Source organism: Larus michahellis, chromosome 1, assembly GCF_964199755.1.
Source record: "Larus michahellis chromosome 1, bLarMic1.1, whole genome shotgun sequence".
NCBI classification, from domain to species: Eukaryota; Metazoa; Chordata; class Aves; order Charadriiformes; family Laridae; genus Larus; species Larus michahellis.
The window spans coordinates 87,328,439-87,354,519 of record NC_133896.1 but is presented as its reverse complement, the minus strand read 5'-3'; the positions used below and the strand labels follow the sequence as shown (position 1 = coordinate 87,354,519).

The following is a 26,081-nucleotide window of genomic DNA, read 5'->3' as shown; positions in this document are numbered from 1 at the left end:
CACTTGAACAGATTTTTTTCCTGCTCCTTTGTAGTTAAAGTATACTTGTTAGAAACATTGCTAAAAACACAGTAGGCTGTTCACATTTTGGAAAGTATTTGTTCTTTCAGAAGGCTAGCAAATCAAAACCAGTACTTTCCTTCAAGGTATGCTTAGTTAGAACATCCTGCCACAGCCTCAACTTCTGGAAAACTTTGCAATCCCTCTGCATTGCATTCTGGTTTTGGTCAAGTGTAACACAGAGCTCTTCCTATCTATGCAGCTTCCACATTTTTTCAGAGTTAATTATTCACATGTTTCAGTTAGAACATCTTTCTCGGTAAGACTACATTCCCTCAGCATGTCAGAAGGAGTATTCTCATATTCAAACTCTATTGAATAACATCATCTGCTTGCAGAGTTCCTCATTGCCTTCCAAAATATGTATTTATTACAGCAGAATTTGAATAAAGCAAGTCCCAAAACACACCTAATTCTTGTGTATTCACGATCTAAATATGCTTTACAGGCTTTTAATCTCCTTCCTGAACACTTGAAAGTTTGTTTTTTAATGTGGTAACCATATGGCTTTAATACCATTAGTTCTTAAATTTACTGATACTTTCATTATAGCACGCATAGTTCTCTCATACCTCAAGGACTGTTTAGCTGTGCTAATATAGCTAATGATATTGCTTGACTTTATTAAAGACTACTAATGTGTTTAAATGGGATTGAGAGGTCACACACAGTTTCCCTTCACATCAGTAGCAGGCAGTTCTGTATATTTACATACTTTTATTAATGTATATTATAGAATATATATGCAGGTTATTAAAAGAAAAATCTGTGTAGCTCTTTTGTGTCACTGGAAAGTAGGGTCCAGGTATGTACCCTACTCAGGTCAGGCTGCATATGAAGACATAGCTATCACCTAAATATAAATCACATATACAATTACAAGACAATTTCTGGAAAGTATTTTATATTGTCATCAGCTCCTGCCCTGTTTTTATTAATGTCCCAAATTTGAGAGTCCTAACTGAAACAAAAGGTAGTTTCTTACTGTAATGCCTGGGCATGGAACAGGGCGTGCTGTTTCTGAAGCAAAATAACACTGTCTAAGAATAATTTGGATAAATTCTTCCTTATTTTTCCACTCTGTAGAACTCTTGTCTCTTCCCACCACCCCCCTTTTTTTCCCCAGAGTTTCTTATAATCTGCTGTTTCAATAACTGCTGCGCTTTCTTGGTGTTCTTTATCCCAGTTGGGCCCAAGTAATAAGTAGAGACTAGAGACTTTCCCTTAATCATAATATTTTACTGCTGACATCTTTGTAACTGAGGAGCAGATTATGTCTGGTGTTGTACCACTGTTAAAGCCTGGGAATGTCTTCCTTCACTTTCTAGCCTTCTTGATGTTTTTCTAGCCAGACTGTTGCCTAAGCAATTCTAGTTGACATTGCATGTCCTCTGGACTGGTGTGCATGTGCTGTTCCCTGCCTGTACATGCTTTATCTGTTTAATTAGAGCCATGGAAGACATCTTGTGCACCTCAAAATAATGCTTCTTGGCACTACAGTTGGAGGAACATACTTGACATCTACCATAATCTGGGATATGACAAAAAGAGCAGAGGCTAGCTAAAAGGAGGGATTCCCAAAATCTTGGTATTTCTCATGGTACGCACGTGAGAAAAAGACATCTGAAAAATGCATGCAAATGTATTTCTCTTCTGCAAATGCAGAGCCTGGGACAGAATTGGAAACAGCTGTAACCTCTGCCTCTGCGAGGTACAATACAGCTGTATTTCTATAGGGATGCTATCCCAGCAAAATAAATCCGGCAACTCCTGATCTAAGGTATTAGTATTTTATTATCATTATGTTCTTCTGACACCCACACATGAGTATTTACATTACCATTGCATCAAAAAAGGTCATAGTTGCTTAAATAAATAACACTGGTATTTTGAAAATGAGCAATTAAGTTATGAAAGAAGTCTCTTTTCATATAGCTGCTGGCTTTGATCCTTCTTTGCATTATTTAACACCGAAGGCTCCTGAGTGAATTCCTTTTCTCAGATATGGAGCGTAGCTTTGCTGTGGTAACATCTCGTGTGATGTCCTCTTGCAGGGAGGGAGCAGACTGCAGGCTGATAGCAGAAGGTTCTGCTCTTCCCTGTGGTGGAAGTGCCTCCGTTGTCTTCCCAGCCTCTCTGTTCACGCGCTTACAGCGTTTCCTGCACTGTTCCTTCGCCGTGGTTTCCTCTGGTTCCTGGCACAGAAGTCTGTGGTCTCAGCGCAGTATGTGCCCTCTGCAGTAGCTGATTTCTGCCTTGATTGGCTTTTCCAAGGCTCTCAAAACATTTGCTGCCTTCCCCGCACCTCCTTGTTCCTATCTCCCAAGTCAGAACGCTGCCTGCACAAAATATTTGGCTTGACATAGGTGCCATTACATAAGCCACCACAGACAGGAGAGTGGAAAGCCTAACCTCTGAAGCGGGAAAAGCCGATCAACAAGTGGTAATGTCCCTGTATAAAGTGCAGTTTATCAGAAGGGATTCCAGGAGGGAAAAAGTTCAAAAAGAATTCCTGTGAAATTCAGAATTACATTTGTTTTTTAGAAAAACATGAGTTAATGTTTACTGTAAAGTTCTTTTTTGACTACAGGCTGAACAAGGAAGGAAACAAAACATTTGAGTTCTCTCTGTAAGGCAGCCACTTTCTCTGTGCCTTTTTCTTTCCTCTGTTTAATTCCCAATACCCTAGAGACACAGTTTCCTCCCTTAGCAGGGACTGTGACCTTAAAAATAGCCGGCTCCAAAATAAACACAGAAAAAAACCACTTCAATTGTTTCAAATACATGGTAAGTAACCAAAACTGCGTCCATGCTAAAGCTGAAATTCATAGTCTTTTGGAGCTGCAACTGGGACTTTTCTTTCCCTGAGAGTTAGCGTTCATTATTTTGTGTTCACGCTGCATGCCCGCCTCTCTCTGCTAAGAAGTTTGTCAAAACTTAGGATGCCATTTGTAAGTAATTTGTCACTATTCTTACCACTCTCGCAAAATTTTTAGAGGGGACACTTTCACTTTGGATGGGGGCCAGGCAAGGCAAGGCACCAAACACCTAAGGAAGTGGCAATCCCAGGCTGTTTTCATGGCATTCTCCTGATGGGCTCTTCTTGTGCTTCTAGACGCCACAGCTGCCTGGGGCCAGCTGGGAGAGTTGATGATTTATTGAACAGAAAGCTTTTTCTGTCACTTTTGCGTCTAGTTTGAAGACTCTGTTCTCTGATTCAGCTGGATGAAGGAGGAGGCGGTCCAGCCTGGACCTCCCCTCTGCGTTGAGGCCGTGCTATAACCCCATCCATAGGCTGTCTCATTGCCACTGCTGCCACAGCTGGACCAGAGTTCAGAGTTTCTACGAAAGCTTTTTCCAGGAAAAGGACTTATCATCAAACAGATCTCATGGGGGCGGGAACCAAGCCCCAACCTATTACATTAACGAAGGGTTTGTGTCCATATGTTAAAGCAGTTGTTAACAGCTGCACTCAACATTTCATTGAGGAGACCTTGGTCATATATAACCAGTAAGGACAGAAGAACAGGAGAAGGGACATTTAAGTCTGCAAGATAAATCCCCTCTGGCAAGAAGGTATTGCAGAGGAATATTTTCAGAGTCCAGCCAATGCCCCTGTATGGAAAAGTTAGTCAGGTCTCACTGGGCAGACGTGTCTTCTGACCTTGCTTAGGAAAGTTTAAAACTGATAGAGATTCAGGAGTAACGTTGTCCATTGGGTCTTCAAACACATTTCAAACCCTTCTCCCACAAACAGACAGCAAGTAGAGCCTGCACAGACTGTCAAAAAATGCAGGTACTCCCTCTGCTTTTCAAGGGCTGAGATCACGCTGTGTGTGGGGGGGAATTTTCTACCTCTTCCCACATGAATGTGCCACCTATATCTGCGTGGCGTGGCAAGTATTTAGGCACTTGAGTATTTCCCTCTGAATATAGTCTAAAATCCTTAGTTTATATAGAAGAACCTGTGTTACAGTGTTTTGAAGTCTGAGAATAGGACTATGAAACTTTTTTGATTAACGCAGACAGCTAGGTCTTTTGGTGTAGGAGAAAGAGGAACGGCTAGAATACGAGCAGGGGGAAACAGCAAAAGAACATTTTGTGTACTTTTCCATCTAAGATATAACAGGGTTTGGGCACGTTTTTTTAATCCGTCGTGTTAGCCTAATCCACAGGGAACTCATTTTGAAATTAAATATACCAAAGTATTTATGATTTACAAAGAGGGAAAAAATAAAAGCCTTAAAAAATATCTTGTGTTTGATCTATTTGTCGCTATGAAAATATTGACAAAAGGCAAAAGAATGGCCTTCATTTAGCTTATTATTGTTGGCTTGCTTTAATGCTTTCTTATTAAGGGTAAACTCCCATTAAGATGTGAAATTAACTCTTTCACAGTTGCGAAGGAATAAAAGATGGAAACTTTGATTGTAAAACTCCTGTAAACAGCGATTCTAAACTAGGTGTGATCCCTGCTCAGGAGTATGTAATGTGGCAGAGGGAAGCTTTTAAAAGTAACAAACGTATATGGAATAGTTTGTGCAGAATTTATGCTTAAAAATATCTTTAAAAAGCAGCCTCCCATGTAAAATCAGAAACATGGTGTTAATTACACAGTTTTAAAAGTATTTCAGAAAATAAATACTTTATGAGGAAAAAAAAAGGGCATAAAAATCTTATAAACTCTGAGGATCTGTCTTCACTGAAGTGTTAACTACGGACCCAACTCAAGTATTACTGGGACCTTAGCTTCATTCACCCACAAAACCTTCTAGTTTTGTGGAGTGGTGCTTTTCACTTGAGTCAGTTGGTCCTTCGGGAGCCTGTTTGGAAGAACAAGTGCTACCGATGTTTAAATTGGTAATGCAATAGAGAAGTGGCGAGAGACTTCAGACTTGAGTTAATACAGTGCATCAGCTGCTAATCCAGTCATGCTGTGCCGCTAATCAAATCATCCTGGTAGTCCAAGCGCTGTTTTTCAGTGTAGTAACTGTCACACAAGTAAGGATGAGGTTGAAGCCCGTGCCAGAACTGCATCTTAGCAGGGCATACCCAAACCAGCTTCTGGCTGGCCGGGCTGGGCCCCAGGCACTGTCTGGATGTGGGAGTACAAGACATCGGCTCCTAAGGCAGGTAAACGAGTCCCTTGCGAGTGCCGTGCTGCAGTGGCTAGGCTGCTGCTTATACTACCTCTTCTCGTTAGTTTGAAGCCCAGTTATGTAGCTGAAAACTCATTAAGGTTGGCAGGAGAATGATTACCTAGCTTGGGGTTAGTAATGTGATGCCTAATGTTGCAGAGGAGGCAAACGTGAAGTTTTAAGCTGTCTGTTGTCACTGTACAGAGAGGCGGATGTTGCTGTTGCTAGCTCGGAGTTCCTAAAAGAAATTGCTAATTTGAACTATTTATTCCATTAAAATCCCATTGAGTTAGCATTAATAGTGAAACTAACTGTATTGTTATCACTGTCATATCTGAGGAAGCCTGTTGGCCAGAATGTCGATGAACAAGAATGTCTGTTGGGATATTTAATTTCACCTCCCTTGACAATGTGTGATTGTTCTCTTTTGTGCATTTTCTGTTAACTATTAGTGGTCTGGATAACTTTGTGGAATAGGTAGAAGTCACTCCAGGCCAGCACAAAGCACCCAGAAGTCCCTATCTGAAGAATGCCAACATGCAACGAGAATTTAAAGAGTTAGCATTTCACTCCAGTGAACCAAGATGTTCACATTTTCCTTCCCAGAATTTCCCACCAGAGTCTGGTTATTTGTGCTGACCAATACACCTCCGTGTCTCTGTAATGAAGAGTAAACTTTAGGATTGCTACTTACGCTACAAGGACCTGATCCTGCAAGGACATACCTCAGTTGGGCCATCTGTGTAGTCCTGTTTGAAGGACTACACAGTCCCTTGGCACTTCACGAGCCTTCCATCACTATCTCACATGAGATGTTAACTGATGCCTTGGTCTCAGTAGGTATAGAGCTCGTGGCATTTGAGACTGTAACCTCGCAATACTTGCATTGCGCATTGTGTTATGCATATTTTATTGGAGTTTAATTGAGAGACACAGGTTTTGATCGGTTTGCCATGGGGGCACAGAAGGAAGTTATGGATGTAGGAGGTATCAGTAATGGAGCTTATCATAAGCAGTAAGCTTGCACGTGGAGTTGAGGACCAGAAATACCACTTCCGGGCAAAATTCACTCGGTGTGTAACGTTCTCCTTTTTTTTCTTTGGCTTCTTTTTGTGTTGTATTATTTTGTGTCTTTGGAGTTGTGGGGTGGATTTGTTTGTCTCAAGAACCTGTGATATTTAAAATGTAGGGGGACATTGCGTTATTAAAACAATTCTTTTAGTTGTCACGGCAACTGGTGTTACAGAAATGATGAAGAGAAGAGGAATGTATGTAAAGAGTTACATTAGGTCATAATGGTAAATCCAGGACTTTTTAAACTAACAAGAAAGCACTCTGGGGTCTGTTGTTGCTGTAGTTCATTTTATTCCAGATGATTTTTACAGCTTTAGTATTATCTAGGTTCACAATCAAAAACCACAGCACTTGTAGGCTCACAGCTGTATCAGTTTGACTCTCTCTTGTCTATATAAGCTTCTCCATTAGGAAATAGATTTGTCAAAAATGGACACAGAACTATACAACAAAAAGTCAGATGCGATACTTTGTGATTCTCTGCCAAATATTTTTCTGCTTTTCTTTTCCAAAACTTCACTCAGTCAGATAGGCAAAAACTACATTAGGGAGAATGCTGCAGTGACCCTGAGGTGATCTGATTATCCATTTAATACGAATGGTTAATTTTCTTACAGCTTTGCTGTGTTAAAGGATAATTGGAGACTTCTGGGGGGCAGGGTATATTATTCTAGGATCAGCATATATAATTTCTAGCATTTACAAGTGGTTAAGGAACAGTTCACCAAAGAAGTGGCACTCCAAAGACCAAAGCTGTGCTGACCAAATTTAGGATTTTTTCTCTTTCTCTAGTGATTTAACAGTAGAATCAAAATTAAACAATACTAATATTTCTTTACTGCTCAAAAAGTTTACTACGCTTAAAAAAAAATGTGTCAAAGAAACGTGCCATAATTAACATGCACATTCTTTTTATCCCTGTTACCTGATTTTCAGTATGATTTCTAAACCTTTCTCCCAATTTTTGCTGGCTGTTATTTAATCTTTATTCTCATCTGTCTGTAATCATCTCACTTTTCCTTTCCTATTTTACCTTTCTCTTTTTTCTGCTTACACTCCTTTACTCATTTCTTTTTTCATGCATGCCTAAATTAATTTTCACTTTTTCCCTTACAAGGGTATGCACTGCATGTAGATTCTCCTGTTTTCAGTGCTATTAAGAAAAGCAAATTTTCAAAAGATAAAATATTACAAATTCCCTACAGAGTGTGATTATTCCTATTCTAACATACAGCAAACCAAAGCTGGTAAGTTGTATATATGGCCGTAGACCACTGGTGCCCAGGCGAATCGTGTTCTTCCACGCTGGTTTCCCTCTCTTGCTTACAAGCTGCTCTTTATCATGAACAGAAGACTGGGGATGCTCTAAGTATTCTGCAGCAGCTAGCTAACAGACGCCAAATAGCACAGAGATTCACACTGTCGTGAACTAATATAATATAATACCCCTCGTGGAAGTGACTCCAAGACATTTGTTTCATCAGCCTTGAAAGCTTGCAGTTGTAGACATGACTGAAAAGTGCTGTTTGGAGGAAAATACTGCTTCAAACCTCAAACCCACGTCATTGTTTTATCTTTTTAATTCCGGTTCTCCAAACTTAAGGGCTAGAACCGACTTCTCTTTCATTCCCTCCTTACTGTTGAAAGTAAGCCACGGTGGGTTTGGTGGTTCTAGGAAAGGGGCTGTGATACAGCCTGTGGGGATGGCACTGCATAACTTCTAGAAATCAGTGTGACTAGTTGCAAGAAGAGCAGCGGGCAGCAGTGTTAACAGGGGCTCTGCAGTCCACCCACAGGTACCTCACTTAGGTAAGTCAAAAGTGTAATGCAACTGTGCCTCTATCATACCTCCCTCATTTTTTTATTTAAATTGAACAATAGAGTGTGTAGACTTTTGCACTTTCAAATGTCAGCAGGTGAAACGCAGTGTATTCTTCCCAGGAGCTCATGCAAACATTTTTTTCTTAATCTTTTTCTTGCTGTGTTTAAGTTTGCAGCTGCTGGATTCTGCTTTGAGTTTCAAGTTCAAAGGCACCCAGGCACTCTCTGTGAAATATCACAGAAACCACTGAACTTCACCTGGCTTTGCAAGGAAATCTTGTCAAACCACGAGTTTCCCACACTTCCAGTGTGAAACCTTGTGTTAGCTCAGAGCTTTTTTCTCCCAGCTCAGACTGGAGTTAGCTTAACTTTGAAGGATCACGACCCTTAGGGAACTTCTTCATCAACTTTGGCCTGTTTTCAAGTTTGTAACAGAACTCGGAATTCTTTCTGCGATTTTAGGGTTTTGTAACAAAAGCAAAGGATAACTGTAATCAACATTGCTTTTAAATCAGTGGTTTTTAGAGATGGGTCATAACCTTTGAACACAGCCTCTGTGTAGTAAGCCTGGCAGGCATCCAGATTTTGGCAGGTTTGTTCAAGTTTCGAAAGAGCGGTCCCACCTGTTGTCACAGCAGTGCGGCAGATTGCTAGCCCCACCGCAAAGATACAGGACGCCGCGAAATACGTCTGGGAGAAATAACATCTCCCATGAAAGACAGAGGGGCATATTGTGTTGTAAGAGGCAGCCTTCACGTGAAGGCTGGCCGGGGGTCGGTGAGCAGCTGGACTCTTCAGACGCGTCTCTCTCAGGGCTTGATGTAGCACAGTCTGGAGCGGGACCTCCACCATATGTTAACAGCATCGCATACGTTCCCGTCCCGGGCAGCTCAGGCTCCGCTGAGGGTACAGGCTGTGGTAATCATTCTCCTCCTGCCCTTTTATATATACCACAGGTCTAGGCGGCCCAAACAAATCACTTGCTCTATCTCTTCCTTGTTTGTAAGGGAAGGGGCAGTGTGTAGCTTGGAAATTTCTCACGTGTAAAAGCGCAGAGAGATGCAGTGTTACTGGCCAACACGTCCCAGTCGTGTGTGAACTATAAGCTAAATTCTTCCCTTTTCTGAGAAGGTTTTACCCTGCTCTCTCTGGGGGCTCCGAGTGGTTTTCTTTCAACACAGTCGGGCACACCAGCTTTCTTCCATTTACCACCCAGATATAAAGTTTCAAAATAAGCTGCTCCAGGCTGTTTTTCCAGGTAGCTGGTTCATTCCGCCACCTGCGCTCTGGGAAGGCTCTTGAGAGCCAGCCATTTCTTCCCGTTCAGTTGCCTGTTGCATGACCTGGTTCATTGAATATCAAGTAGCAGCATCGCACTGGAGTGCGAGGCTTCGTAAGAAAAGAGAGAGCAGAAATGCACTGCTTTAGCCTAATCTCTTCTAATGTCAATGTACCTGGGTAATGCCCGTCTCATCTGTGTAAAGCCTGTGTTTTCAGCATGCCTATGTAATTGTTCCTTACCTGTTTTGTTGGTTTAAGTCGTGTATTACAAGTCCCTCAAAATTAGAGCTGCATTAAAACTAATAATGATTAATTTTTTCATTATATAATTCCAGGGTGTTTTTTTTTTAAACCTATATCCCCTTTTCAAATATAAGATTAGCCCAGCCTCTTTGGTCATTTTGTATCATGTAAGCAAAATTCCCTCAGCCATTTTTTTTTTTTTTATTTATAGGAGGGTGAGAAAAATGTAGTTTTTCTGTGTTAAAAGTTGTTGTAGGCTTGGTTTGGGCTTTTTTGTTTGTTTTTGTTTTTTTTTCCTCAGGAAATAGTGTTAAAACGTCTGAATTTTTAAACCTGAAATTTGGCAGGTACCAAAATCTTTAATGAGCAGCATGTGCTTTGCAGTTTTTCCTAAAGTTTTGCATATTTTCTTCTTAGGATGCATCAGCTGCTAATACTTCTAGGACCAGTCTGGTGGGCACACAATTGAAAAAAAAGGAACGTGCTTATTCTTGGTGCTTTTTGCTTTTATCAGCTACGGCATTGCTTTGTTCTGCTTTTGCTGTCCCTAGCCTATTTCACGCGAGGTAGTTAAATTTGAATGCAAAGTTATCTGCCGAGACGGAGGTAGGCTCCATTCTTTAAATGTCCGTTGGCTGATTTTGTTGCAAGTGCTTTAAAAGCCGTGCTGAAGACTGTAAAGTTCCTGGAGCTGTAATAGAAAACATTAGTGTCTGGACTTTCAAGGGAAGAATGTGGTTAAGATTATAGCAACTGAGTCACTGTCAATGGGTGGTCTTGAGTCCATATGGCACACAGTAGACACAGAAGAGCCTTTGCTCAGATAGGTGACGAGCTGCACCCGCCAAAGTGAAAGTGTTCGAAAAGGGCCGCCCTGGGCTATATTTTGCCTCCACGGGGGTAAAATACGGTGAGGTTGTTGCTTCTCGGTGCAGTTTTATTTTAACTTTGCTACAAAACAAGATAAAGGGTTTGCTTAAAAGCTCGGTCGTCACAACGCTCCATGCTCCTTTTGGCTCCTCGGATTGCTTCTTTTCATTCGGCGCATTTTCATTGTTCTGTTAGGCTTTTAATGAGACAGTTACAAAATGTCTGCCTCACTCTGACCGCCATTTTGTAGCCTGATTGTTGGATAATGAAGACTGTGAGAAATAGAAAATAAACAGCGTGGCATGGAGGAGATTTCAAAAGGAGTACAAAATCTGCATGTTTTATTTAGACGCTTAATTGTTGCCGACTGGCTGCATTTAAACAAGCGACTTTACAGTGTCTGGAAGAAAACCAGCTCCCGAATTTGAGGAGCTGACCTTGGGTAGATGCCATCAACTGTTCTTTTCTATTGGCACGAACGTGCTGCTGGCAGGGTCTCCCTGTAGCTGCAGTCGCTCACCCAGCTCTGAATCAGAACCTGCTTACGCTGTGCTAGGCCACCAAATTACACCATTTATTCAGAATATTATTTGCAGCCCCTTCAAAAACCGAGATTTGATCTAGAATATATAGGGTATTTAAAAAGAAAAACCTTCAAAATAGCTATGATTAGGCTTCTGCCATAGAACCACACATAACGCTGTTGAGAAAAAAAGGGGGGATGCTACAAGTTTGCTGAAAGCCAATGAAAAATGCAGAGTGGGAATTGAAAGGGCGCTATGGAGCTGGTACGGTGGTCCTACGGACACGACACTGTCTGTGTGAGGAGTGAAGTTAGCGGCATTTACTTGGTTCCTTTATGAAAACCTCTATTTTGTGTGTATAACGTGGGCAAGGGGGGGATGGGGAAGGGCGCTTTACATTCACAGTAGGGTGCAGCTTCAAAGCTGTTTAAAATTCTGCCATATCTTAATGATAATAGTTAATCCCAGTATCAGAACATTACTTCTATTTTTAAAATGCAATCAATCAATCATTTTAATACATTGCACCCTTAGTGCCAAACACCTCAGAAAACGGTGTGTACGGCAGTAAAAATAAAGCATCTGAAACTCCTTCTGTAGAGTCGTTCTTCCTTTCTTTCTCACCCATAACGTCTACAGTGAAAATCTCACAGCTGCAAGAAAAATCAGGAATTGCATAACAGGGAATAAATCCTCCAAACAAGACCGACTGCCGGGTAGGGATTGCTGTCATGGGCTGAGCACGGCGGGACAGAGAAATTGCCACACCTGACTAAAGTTCTCTCTAGAAATACAGCATGTGCTGGTTTGTTCTTGGGGTTTTGTTGGGTTTTGGGTTTTGGCTTTTGAGGTGGGAGTTGCACTCTAAGAGGACTGCAGTGAAAATTGCTTCTTTCTGTTTTCTTCTCAGGACAGCTTCCTTTGTCTACCATGCTCTTTCAGAAAGCTGCTCATACAGATGTGATAGAGGTTGTAGGTGATTCAACTAAAGGTTCTGCCTTTGCCACAGTGATTCACACAAAGGCTCAGAATTCTCTTGTACATATGTTCTTCACCTGCAAAATAAGGATTAAAGCTTCCTTATCGTTAGGGCTTATAAATTATTTCGAAGTTTCTCCAATATGCAGCAAATAGACCTATCACTGTTGATAGTGAGAAAAATGTGAACTACATGACTCAGTCATGTTAATGGTGTAATAACTGGGAGATTTTTAATATAACTTGAGTATAAAAGTATCAGCACCGCATTCCAGCAAATAACCAACTACAGAGAGCATACCTCTGTAAGTATATTACCTACATTTTCACTTCTATGTGGATTTTCTCATGAGTGAGCTTTTTCTTGGGTCACTCATTTTCTGAGACTGACCCTCACCTTTTGTATTCATCAAAGGCTTTGCTTTTTCTAAAGGATCAGCAAGAAACAGTGATGTTTTCAGGCATCAAACTGGTAGGACCATCGCATTGGACCTAAACCACGCAAAATCATCTCATGTGAATTATGAATTAATTTCAGACATTCGTATTGCCTCAATAATAAATAAAGGGGGAAGTTCTGAAAGAGATTTTTGATTTTGGTTGAACGGTAGCCTCCACAAGTAGGTATTTATGTAACAAAAAATAACTCGATGCAAAGCAAGTGTAGCTGAGGGGAAATTGAAGACAGAAGTGATCTGAACTCAGATCATAGGTTACAGGGGTAAGACATCTGGATTTCCAGTCAGTTCTCTGAAGGTGTAACTAGGAGTTAATAAGGTTTGCTTTCCTCCTACAGAAGAGCATTTCTTACTCAGTGTCTGAAATCTAGGTTCCTTGGGGGATTAGTAAGTGATTTTCCATTAATTCAAAATAACCACTGTGGAACTACAAGGCAGCTTATGATAGTGCTTCCTAGCCTTATGCATTCATAACTGTAATAGCATATGTTTATGATCTTTATGTACAAATACATCCTTCCCAGGGACAGCTACCTCAACAAGCAGAATACAAACATTATGCCAAAACTTCTTGGAAGTGTTTACTGCTTTGATAAGCCATATCTTAGTCAATAACTCAAAGGATTTTTTTTTAAAGTAGCAATAATGAGGGCTTGTATTTTGTGTTTGTCTGGCTTGCTAGGTCCTTTCCATTACATGTCTCATTTTAACATGCAGCAAGGATGTTCTGCTGCTTCCTTGAGATGCGTCTGCATTGCTGACATCTGGAAAGCAGCCATACAGGGTTCCACACATAGTTTTTGGAAACACCATTTGCTGGTGGAACGATCCAGAGCAGTCACCTCTTCTGGCAGAACTTTATTGCCAGCTATTTTTGGTTGAACTCTTGTACATCAGTTTACTGTGCATGAGCCACAAGAACGTGCCTTGTAGAAAGATACTCCAAGAAGAAAGGCAGACTTCTGTGTGTGGTAGTTAAAGTGCTTGGGGGTGGCTTATCTGTACGTAACTTCCGTGACCTGCCTCTGTCCCATTAGTACAATGTCAAAAACGGTATTCAGAGTTGTCAAAGAAACTGAAAGTGGGACTTGCATTGTCCTTTCTGTTATCCTCATGGCACACGGGAGCATATAATGAACTTCGGAGGACAATGCTGGCCAGAATACTCCAGTTCTAAAATAGCAGACATGATGTACTCCAACAGCAGAACACACATATGAACAATACATCCTACAAATGAATAGGTAAATAACTCTCTTTTGGGATCTCTCAGCTGAGGTTTTCAGCTTTCCAATAATTCTAAGAAGGGCTGTTGACTGTTGGTCTGCTGAAAGCCAGGGAAAAGCCTAGAGTTTCACTAAATGCGGGAACAGTGGAGAGGATTAAAAATTGTCTGTGTGCCCTGCAAAATTTTGCAGTCTCCAACTTTGTACAAAACTGCCTTTCTGAGATTTGCGAAGCAGCTTGTTTTTAGTGGTGTTGATACTCATGCTTTTGTAACTTCTTGCACATTTATATATGTCAGATAAATTTAGAAGTGGGTATATTTTTAGTTCATCGTACTTAAATACCTATGGCATAAATGAAAGACTTAATAGGTCTCTTAGTAGGGTATGTTGCTAGTGTAACACTGTTTTGGAATTCATCCTACAGTTCCATGCATTGCTCGTTTGAATGATAGAGGACAGATAATCAGGGTGGACTATATCAAACTTCTGATTCTTTTCTGAGCCTTTTCTGAAAAGGAGATGTTGTAAAGAGGAAGAGCACGGCACTCAAAAACTTAAGTTATATTTGAATATTTAAAGTGCCATTTGTGCAAAACGTATCATATATTTACCACACAATTGTTTTAAGCTCCGAAACATGTAAAGAACCTCCATGAAAAATCTCATTTTCTTTCATGGAGACGCTTGGGCTTATTTTGTAATTGATTTTTTAGATTATTTTTAAGTAAGACCTTTCTCCTCTGAATGTAGATGGCAAGTTTTTGCAAGCAGTTTGCAAGCAATTAGTTAGCACAGTGTTTGGACACTCAAAAGGACTTTACAGATCAGCAGTGTCTAGGAATGTAAGCTAGTGCCAGGTGAACGGCCAGCTTTCATTCCTCTCCCATAGTTAATGTCAAAGGGTCAAAAATGATCAGATCAGTTTTTTAAACAAAATTGTAAAAATTGCAGTGCCTGTGTTTGCAGAAGCAAAAAGGCTTGCTAACATTCAGCATCAACTCCGTTAGGCTTCTTGTGATGATGACTTTTTACTCAGGTATTGTTTGTCTGATTATCACTTCTTGATGTTATTTACCAGAGTCATTCATTTAAAAGATCTCAGGGAGAAGATCTCAAACAAATGCCAGTATTTAAAGGTCATTGCAATTGTTTCCCTTTGATATTAGACACGTGTTTTCATGTAGCAAGAAGCTTTTTTTGCGTGTCCTTTATCAGGTCCCAGTTATGATAACATGTGTAGCTTGAGTAGATATACTTAAGATCTAGTCTGTTATCCAGATACAGCTGTAAACCTTTAAAAATTACATTGCATGCTATACCAGTTTTCCTGTCTATATTGATGATTTTGGGATAACAGACCATTCTGAGAGCAGTTCTCTTATTAGAGAAGATATAAATGAATCATTTGTGTATTCTCGTGTGCCTTGTTAAAGCAATCCTGTGTATTATGTTCCCATCTTACTCTAGATATTATGAAGTACTTGGTTTACTTACTTTATTATTTATCATGCAGTGCAGATAGATGAAGTCGTGACAATCCTGTTCATCCTTTCTACTTTAATACTTGGTAGTAGGTTATGTTTACATTAGAAAGATCATAGTTGTTCTTACATGAATTACCAAGTAGGTGAGTGTTATAATTGTTAGTCAGAGCTTAGGTGATTCATTATTGATAGAAAGTAGTGTTCCATTCTTAAATGAATGGGCTGTTTGTTTGGAACGCTCAGTGTTACGGTTGTCTTTCCAATGACGATGATTTGGGGTTTGGTTTCTTTTTTAGCAACTAAGGATCATTCTAGCAAAAAATATTGGTAATCCACCACCAAACTTTGCAGGTCCTGTTTTTCTACTAGCCCAACCTTTTCTATAGAAAATAACGCGCTATCTTTGGAGGAGGCAGATTAGCATGCTGCAAAAGGCAAAAGACTGAAATGAAGTCTGAAATACTTTTGTGCTCAATCTTTGCATTTGCAAATTCTCATTCATGCGAAAATTTTCTATGAAAGTTTGTTTACAAGTGTAATTAAAGTATTGTACATTCAAAATGTCTCCTACTGGATAGACTCAGTCTGCCTTCCCTGAAATAAATCAGCCACGCAGTCCAGCTGACAGCGGTGCACTTTCAGTACCCAGCAACTAGCTTAGAGTGTGTTCTGGGTGGTGGGAGGGATTATAGTACCCCAGTGCATTGATGCTAATGTTCTTGACAGAAAAATTACTCCACCGTAGGGTTGTTACGTCCCGGTTTATCATCCACATTTTATTTAAGAGTGTGCGGCCTTTTTGTTTGTTTTTGTGCAGGTGCTTTCTGTGCACTGTTGTTGCTGATGTTGATGTTGACATGAAAATTAGGAAACTTGGATGTTAACATTTACACAGCACCGTAAAAGGTTGCGGCAAATATGTATTTGCCAACATAACTACTATCTCAAAATGATGCATATACAATATGTGGATAAGGAAATATTTAAATGTTAGTAGGGAAAGTTTAGCATTTAGATTTCTTAGGTATTGTGTGTTTAAATATTTGACTTTGATGTTGTACGACTGTTTGGATTTTTTGTTTTTGGTGGTTTTTTTTTTGCTCCTTGCTTATGTATTTTACAGGCTCTGGTTTTCTGGCCACAATAGAGCAGACAGAATTACTTGATGTTGAGAACCTTGTTAATTTTATGGCCCATTTTCACATGGAGATCAGCTTTTATTTCCCCTCTCACTCTTTATTCTTGATTCAATTGTCAGTAAGGTTTACTGAGCAAAAACACTGGATGTATTATGGGAAGAAATCTAATCAATGCAGCACCAAGGGACAGTCCTTCAGAGTCCTCTCTAGTGGCTGGGAGCCAGACTAGAGGTTACTACGAGGTTACTCTGTCTGACTTTAACCAAAATACCCATCTACTTCTGAAAAGGCTGCTGGCAGCCTTGTATATGTGTAACAGAAGCCTCATTAATATAAGCTCCCAATATATATACACCTGTTATACTAGCCCCCAGCACAGAGCCTGTGTTTCCTATTTTAAACACTTTGCATGTCTGTCTACATTCCCTTCTGTCTGCAGTTGCTCTAGTGTGGTACTGCAGAGCAACTCGTATGCAGTACCTCCAGGGAATGTAGAAGGCTAAATAAAGTTGTGGCAGATGTCAGTGGACTTTGCCAAACGCTATTTTTCAAGTTAGATAGTTTGAAAGATTCATTGACTAATCTAGACTTTGTGATACAGAAGTAAGCTCATTAGTAGCCTCTTTAAGTGTGCATTTCTTTAATGCCTGCGTCTTTTTCAGGTATTGGTGCAGAGAATTGCATTGATGTATGTGTGGGAAAAAATCTTCCTGTTCATGTACAGTGTTTAACTCTGGAGTGGAATTCTTTGGAAGATTCAGCACTTCCTTAGGGCTGTTACCTGTTTTGGCTCTGAGTTCTAATAAATCACTTCACAGCAAAATGGCGCTAAGATAAACTTTTCCCCTTTTACAAAATATTTGTTCAGCACATTCCAGAATATGGATTTACCTCAAAAGTTACATATCGTCTTTGTTAAAGACAAAACAAGGATCAAAAGCAGTATCAGATACAACTGCTGGTTCATCACAGGAACAAAACCTTAGCATACCCCCTTGAGCAGTGTACTTTCTGGCTACCTACCTTGGTTTTCCTGACCAATGCATTGAGAATCATGTGTGTCAGTACTTCTTCTTGGCCCTTGCCATATTTGCATGAAAGAGCAGTGAGTTTGCTTCACGTAGCTCTCTAGGAAAGTATGTTGTTCCCCCAGGCAGGTCCAAAGATGCTGCAAAGCGCTGATGTTCTGAGGTTCTCGCCCAGGAGCCAGCAGCACGCCCTTAGCTGCACACATGTCAGTCCCCGGGGACACCCTTCTGGTAGTTTGTGTGGCTCCTGTTACATCGTGCCTGGAGCAAAATTTCCGTAAGCAGGCACATTTGCTATTACATTGACAGTATTTATAATTGTTTTCATAATGCCCAGTTGGTAATGCCTGTGTTTTGTTTCCAAAGCCTTTTCCAGGGAAATTTTCAGTAAGGTATGAATCTTACCACTGGATATTGATGGCTGACAGTAGCCAGCAGTTCTACTGTGAAATGTGCTGCAGTGAATCAGAGAAACGCTGTAGGAACTGCATTGGCTGTACTTCAGTGTCAGCACCTCTCTGCCTGCAGTGATGTTCTTCCTGCTCATACTGTGTTGCAGCGTTTGATTGTGAATTATTCTGGCCTGAGAGGCATGTAGCAATTTCAATATGCATGTACATTAAACAAAACTTTGAGAAACACAGTCTGCTCCGTTAAAAATCTTAAGAATTAACAGTCTGAACCAGGATCTGTCTAGCCTGCTGTCTTCTTTCCAGCAGTGATTAGTAAACTCTAGTTACAGAAAAAATACAAGTGGTATGTATATGGAATAAATTGGCAGAAGTGCTGTGGTTATTGAAGTTAGTCACCCTGCATGTGGAAGAACACCCTGGACTACAGTTGCCATAGGCCAGAGCGTTCTTACGCTAAAACCTGCAATTTGTATGATTGGATTCACAATAACATATTTTAGCATACGGGCCTGCACAGTGCATCTCGTGAAACACCACATAAGTCTGGGGTTAAGTCCACATATTCCAGCTGTTTGCAAATGATCTAGTTGTATGAGCATTCATCTTCAATAACAGTAAATACAAGATTGTTCAAATACAATCAATAACTAACTTACTCTTAATTATTTTTAGTAACCTGCTTGTTTACATAATGGCTTTGATTTGCCTTGATTGTTTCTATATTACTTCAGCATAAACCCCATTCTTTTAGTCTTTGCAGGTGTTTTGAGGACTTTGACTGTGGAAGCAATTTTCTATTGTTCGTTGAAGCGGCATCGTGTCACAAAAATTTGCGTTTTGCATTTTGCATAGAAGTGTTTTAGTAAAGTTGCACAGTCAGGCTGTGGAGCTTACGGTCAAAGGAAAGAGCTGTAGTTACCATACCTAGGATGTCTTTTGGCAAATATGAAATGACTCCAAAAAAGATTCATAGCCAACACTTTCCTAAAATGGGATTAGTGGTGCCACTTCATGGGGATCCTGCTTCAGCCTTATCCATTGTGTTTCAGTAGGCTTCACCTCCCGAGTGTCAGTCGTGTAACTGCATTTGGCCACAAATGCTATTTTATGCTTTTCATATGTTCTTTTACTTTCACCAAGATTATCTTGAACGGATGAAGGAGAAGTGAGTTATAGTTTTCCAAGATACGTTTAGGAGATACTCGCTTCATTTCTTGAAAGTTGAATGAAGCTCCATAAATTTAAAAAATAAAAGTATCAGACCCAGCAAGCTAACACCGAGGACACTATATTGTTCAAGGAACATTTAGAGCTCAAATCCATTTTTGTTAAATCAGATTCCCATTTCAAGATAGCAAGTATTAGTTAACCATTTTAAAGGAATAAAACGCTAGTTTAGTCATGATGTTAGAGGTAATGGGCAGCATAAGCCTGTATTTCCAGTTGTGATTAGGTTGCCTTTTAACAGTATGTCTCAGTGAACAAATGCTTTAGTCCACATGAAATGGAAATGAGCATTTGATTCTTTTACATGACTGCTATTTGATGAATTCACAATTTTTTTTTTAGTATTCTTAGTAGCAGTTAGTTGGAGCAAGACCTTTTTCTATGGGAAGATAATCAACAAGGAAGTGACTCTTTGGAAGTTTCATCTGATATATTAGATTATTGAAATGTGGTTGCTATAAGCTATGCTAGTATTGCGAATATGTTTCTGAAAGGAAACATTTCCCTACAGAGAACCTCTCAGAGCAAGTGCTTTTAATTCTTCAAAGGAATTGGCTGCTAGTTTCAGATATAGGATTTTCCAACTAAGAAAAGCAAATATTTTCAGTCCATGAATCAGGTGGGAGGGATCTTTGAATATCAGAGAGGAAAAATGTTAAAACTCCTCAAGAAAGATTAGTCAGCAGTCTGACCAGTACAGAGAGGGGGAGGAGGGAAGGAGAACCTGTAAAAGTTGTGAAAATTATCACAATAGTCTAGTTAAAGGTCACAGTAAATTAGAGCTTACTAATGTTTTGCTGCATGGAGGAAATAATTCACGTAGACGTGGGGCAATGGAGTTCCACTTCCTGGAAGTCAGCTAAGAGTTAATGTAGATTCAAACCTACTGCTCTTGGTGGCAAATTCTCAAAAAATACCTGCATGCTATTGTTCAAGCGGTCAAAAAAAAATCCAGCAATGGGGTTCCAGTCAGTCACGTTTTTTCGAGGGGGTTTAATCAATTAGAAGGATAATTTTGCCTTTCTTTCCATAAAGTGAACATCTTGCATTGCTATAAAGTGAACTGTGGCTTTTCCATTTTAGTGGACATTATGTGTCAGTTATACAACGTTTGGCATTTGGCATTGCACGGCTGTCATTATGTGTAAAAAATTACATTTTAAAAATCAGGAGTTAAAACAGCAATCCTCTTGTATTGAAACCTGCCATGGTAAAAGGGTGGCTTATCCCATTGGCCTTCAGAAATATGTACTCGGGTTAAGTTAAAACAGGTACATTGATTCCCACTGTCAGCCATTAATCCTCGAGGCTATCTTTAGCACCCTTTTTTGGTGCATTGGATTAGTGAGGAACCAACAGCTCTGTGACTTTGGCTAAAACTAGATGTAGATTTGCTTAACTATCTCAGTGTGTAGATATTAAGTACAAAGGACAATTTTACTCTCTGTTCTAGAGATGCACTCTCATTAGTTCTCTGGCTGTCAGGCTGTATCACTTTACTGTCTCAAATACTGTAGTTAACACGCTCCTGCTGTTTGTCTTCTCTTTTTGCTTTTACTCACCATGTTAAAATATGGTTCTCGCTAAAGAAGGTCGTATTTGTTGCTTGGGGAACAATGTGTCTGATGTTAAGTAATGTCCCAGTTCTGAACAATACATAAACGCACCTTTAATTTGAATCCCATATTTAACTTAAGTCTTGGAAGCCCTTGAAGCATGGGCATAGTGCATTTCAGAAAAGGGACACAAGCTTAACATGGTGTTTCTTGTTGAACATTCTCATGTTTCAGCGGAAATATATCTGGCAACTGCTGCTCTTCTATGATAAATGTAAGAGTGAGGGTTTTCTTATTAATTCTCTGGAGAAGGAATTTAAGACCCAGTCATGAAAACAGTGATGTGACTGAGTAAAGTCCTTCATGTCTAAACATCTGTGGGATTGTAGCCTTCCGTAATAATGGAATAGTCTGAAAACCATGTCTATAAAATCTCAATATGGCACTGTATCAACACGTATTCTTTACACAGCTTTAAGGCAGTCAGGTTTGAAGAGTTTCTTTATCTCTTGAATTTCTATCCCATCTTGTGTCTGGACTTCTTTGCTGCCTGTGGGTTCCCATTGGCCACATGTCTGACTGAGGCTAAAGATTATTTTAGTGTACATTTTTGTACAGTACCTGTGTTCTATTTTAAGGAAAAATATACACATGCATTTTTCTTCATTATTAATAAACTGTGTGACAATTTAAAATAAATTCTTTCAGCTGTTCAAAATGGTACACAGATGTACTGGCACATTTCAGAGTAAGTTAAATAGAGAGTGAAGTATTATGTCACCAAAGGAGCAGAAGAAGAGGAGCTGGTCTCTGACCACTAAAGCAAATTAAAGCAGTGCTGAGATGGTGGCTTTGAGAAAAATAAGCCAGACGATTCTAGTACTTAGGTGGACTATGGAAGCAGCAACAAAAGAGAGAAAAATCTTAGCAAAGCAAAAATGTGGGGAAAATATAAAGGTGTACTGTGGAGTGAAAGATACTGAAACAGGTGGGAAAAAATAGAAAATCATTTTGGGATGTAAAGTAAAAAAAGGGGGGGGGGAAGCCTTATGAAAGCTATCTTCACAGAAAGAGAGGAATAGAATGAGGAGTGAATAAACACTGATATGAAGACCTGATATCCAAGCATAGGCATACCAGTCTGAAGTCTTCAGCTCTCCTTGTAGATTGTGTGGGAAACTCTGATGCCTTACTGTATTTCATTCCAAGGCCAGGTATCTCACAGTGGGTAACCCAAACCTAATTTTTAGGATGCTTAAGTCTTTACAGGGCTTTGCTCTTAGACTTGCAGTGAAGAGAAGATTCACTTACATTTGGATTTATTTTAGGTGCACGTATAGGTAATTCCTGAGCTGCTGCTACGGAGAGAGAAAAAGAGAGAGACTCCTAAGGGGTTGGTTCAGGGTACCTATGTTAGATATGTACTACAGATTTCTCTCTGAAGGACCCTTTATCTACTGTTACCGTATATGATTCTATTATCTTAATTTAGACAAAGTGAGCTATATCCTCTCTCTGTCTCTTTATCTTCATATTCTATAAACAAAGGCAATAATTTTCCTACTGCGGGGTTGCGAGGGTAGCATTCAACAGGAGTTGTGAAGCACTTGCATATTATGGTGGTCACAGATTGAGAAATGCCAAAATGGGAGGTGTCTTTTGTTGGAGGAAAACAGGAGATTTGATGGGCTGTTGCATATATACAAATTTTAAGGATGTTATGGAGAAAAGTAACCTTTCTTCAAAAAACAGCAGCAGAATAAACTGAATAAAGCTAGAAGCAATAAGAAGTGAATAGATTTAGCATGCGGTCTGATGAATAGTCAGAGAACCGTCATAGCATCACTTCTTTGGGATGACCCAGAATAATTTATCCAGGGTGTCGTTTCATGTTCCCCATAGTTCTATCGCTGTCACAGTACAAGAAAACAAAATTGTTATTTCACCGTACTGTGTATATTTTTATATGTAATTAGTGGTTTCTATATTTTACTGTGATTACAAAGCATATGCAAAGGTATTACTGACACAAATGCATTATCAAAAAATGTTAGTGTCGCTGGCTACTGAGATTAAACTGCTGAATACTACATTTTATGAATAATTTATACATGATATATTGATGTGCATGCTTGGTTGATTAGTCGGAGAACAGTTAATCTTTCTACTACCAATTGGTATAGTAATTTTAAAGGACTGAAAACAAGGTTGATAGTCAGGAGTAAAGGTTGAAATATTTTTATCTGGCAACTTTTCTTTAAAATTGCTTGTCTGTGAAAGTAGAGGAGACTTTTTTACTTGAAGCTTTCAAGGTTTGTGGCAGCTAAATTGAGCAGTCTCGGAAATCTTAAGTCATAGTGCTTCCCTGAGGGTAGAGTCATCCCTGTACAAAGTGCCATTCATGCCTCACTTACCCGTGATTAAGGCTTTCAAAGTAAGTTTGAAGGGACACTGGTCTTCTACTGAAGCACATTCCTCACCTGCAGAATAGACTTTGGAAGGCCTGCATTTAATAACTGTATGTCTTTTTCTCACTTTTTTCCCTCTACTGATAACATATAAATTTTAATTTTTTTCCTTCTTTCTTTTTTGAAATAGAAAGAATAACTTACTTCTAACCAAGTTAGAAGACGAAAGAAGTGAAGATTCGTCATCTATGCAGAGGAAATGACAAGGTACGCATAGCAATCACACTGGGGATTCATTTCTTGCTGGTGCTTAGGTCTTCATGGTAGATTACTTCTGGCAATAAAGTTCAAAAATAGTCTTCAGAAACCTGGAAAAAGATGTTTTGAAAAGAACTTTTTTCTTTCATTTGATTGCCAGAGTAAGCAAAGTAAGCATTTATATCTTTATAAATATCTTTAAAATACACCTTTAAACTCGTTGCTATGATGAATTGTAGCTGTATTTCTACAGGTAAATGGCAGTCACATTCATGAACTGTTTTTTTGGTAGAGGCCAGTAAAAACAATCCTTTTCCCAACACCAAACTGAAACCCCTCCAGCCACTATTAGTGGTCATTCCTGAGACTTTAAAATAATCATTTCATGGATTCATTTGGATCACCGTACCCTCAATCCAGGAGTTGTACCATTTTCTCTTTTCTTTGTCATTTATAACCATTACAAGGAGATGTGCCAGTACCTGGTTTGCACTGCATTTAAGGAATATGTTCTTTTACATTCATCGTACTGTACATTTGTAACTTGAGGAATGCAAAATCAGCACTACTAACAACTCTTATCTCTCAGATATTTTCAGTAATGTGACTGTGTAATATTTATACGGTGACTGCTAAGAGACTGGCACGAAACTATATGCCACTTTAGTTCTGAGGTTAAATGTTACTTCAGTGATGCGTAAAATTTGTATGGACCATCTGCTCAGCATTGAATTGAACCCATTAATGAATAAACCTCATAGTATCATTGTGAGATAGGGAATTATGATGTCCATTTAACAAGTGATAAAAATGAGCCCCAAAGGGCTTGTGTAATCATTTCAAGTCATACAGGAGGTAGATAATAGAGCCAGCAATGAAAGCCAGCTCACCTGACCTGCCGTCTTTCCTTTTTGGACATCCCTGCATTTGGAATTGCATTTTCACTATGTTCTGTCACGTGTGGAATGTGTACATCGGCAGCTATACATTCTTTATGCAGTTTTAACCAACAAATTTGCTTGCAAAATAACTTAAAACACACAATTAATGTGAACTGTGAATCATGCTCGTCCATAAAGAACAACATGAGACACAATGCAAAAAGGCCAGCGTAAACAGCACCAGATGGCCTTCGTAAATTGAGCAAGTTAACACAAAATGCCAAAAGGGAGATCTGTTATTGTGACCTCTCTTTTTATTTTTTTGCATAATGTTGAGAGGAAGACTATGCAGATCTTTCTGTAATACAGAGAGGAACTGCTGGTATAGAGCGATTAATGCTTTTCCTTTTGTAATCTTGCTGAACGTCTCTTCTATTTCCTTTAGTAAATGTCAGGTCACATGTTGGCTGCTTGCATTCTAAAACAGAAGTATAAATCATCTTCTCAAGTGACAGAAACTGTCATTTTTCCTTGCAAAATATTTTTCTAACTGTATCTTATGTAACTGTTACAGTTGTTGACATTTTCTTTAAAAGTCCTGTTCGTATGACACCCAAGATTCAGTATAAAGCTATAGACTAGAATAGAGAATTCTTTTACCGTTGCTTATATCTGGTTCCTTTACCATGAGTTGAAGAAAGGAATATTATGCATTTCTGAGTCATGCTTTAGAAAGGTATTTTATTTTTAATATCATTAGAATTTTAAAAGAAGGAGAAGGATAAACCTTAGCATGGGTGAAATCAAGAGTTAATACGCTTCAGTTATAGAAAGTGGCGATTAAATGTTGATGGGATGCTATCACTGATACTTCAAATAAAATGTTGATGGGGCAATGTGGGGAGTGTGGATAATGAATTGAATGCTAGAGAAAGGCTGTTGATTTTTGTGGAAAATCTATATGAAAAATACATGATCCTCAACCAAAGACATTCATGTGGATATATCCACAAGAAAAAATCAGAGTATAGACTTCTTATGTCTGTCTTGGGTTGTGTCTACAAGAGTGCAGCCCTATATACCTGTGTATTGGCATAAAGGAAGACTGAAAGTACTTGCCCACGCCTTCTGTTTTACTGTGCCTGATTCCTGCCAACTTTAAGGGTGATGCTATAGCATTAATAATCTGCTTTTCCTCTACTCTTACATTTCTGCAGAAAACTATTGATGCATCTTCCTGATGGGTCTTTTAAATCAAACTTACCAAATGTAACAATTTCTTAGAAAAATGGCTGCAGAATGTGGAGTCAATTGGTGTGAAGTTCCTGCTGGCAAGGCCTTTGACTTGCAGCTTCTGCTGGACCCAGCTGAGGGATGAAAGGGAGAACTTTTGCAGGTATTTCAGGTCTGTCTGTGCCATTCTCACCCTAATGAGCAATGAATTAAAGTATTTCCATATTGCTCTGGAAAAATAAGGTCAAGAAACACTGGATTCCTTCTGAGGGAATGCTACAAGGGTGATCTGGAATGCCAGGAGTTTGTTCTTGAGCGTGGATCCATTAATCTTAATTCATCGAAGTCCAAATGTTTTAGTTAAATTTTAAGACAGCTAGAGACCTTTATGGTAGATGCAGGGTATTTTAAGACACCTTTAGGAGTTTGAAGTTAGATTAAGATGTCCGTATTGACATAGTCTTAATCTCTCAGAACCAGGATCTGAATTGTTTGGTTAAGTATCCTGTTGCTATCAAAGAACGTTGCTGAGTTTAGGAAGGGAAGTCAGATCTTGATCTAAATATCTCTGCTTTATGAGATACTACATAATAATAACCTGCACAGCAAACAGTTGAGCTCGACACATGTTAGAGGGGCACTTGTCTCTGTTTAAAAAAGGAGTGAAAAGTGCCCTCCTCATTCCCATGACTGGCCAGAAGGCCAGGCTCCCTGCAGAGTTTAGAGCAACCTACCCTGGCATCAATAGCATCTCATGATCGTGAGTTTGGGGTTTGTA

General features: G+C 39.5%; 1 long non-coding RNA gene across 1 annotated transcript in view; it reads left to right on the top strand.

Moving 5' to 3' along the window:
• Positions 1 to 26,081, top strand: part of LOC141744446 (uncharacterized) — a 104,606-nt gene that overhangs the window by 61,155 nt on the left and 17,370 nt on the right. The window contains exon 6 of the long non-coding RNA XR_012587455.1: positions 23,122 to 23,198. This is a non-coding gene — a long non-coding RNA (uncharacterized LOC141744446). The remainder of the gene's footprint in view (positions 1 to 23,121; positions 23,199 to 26,081) is intronic.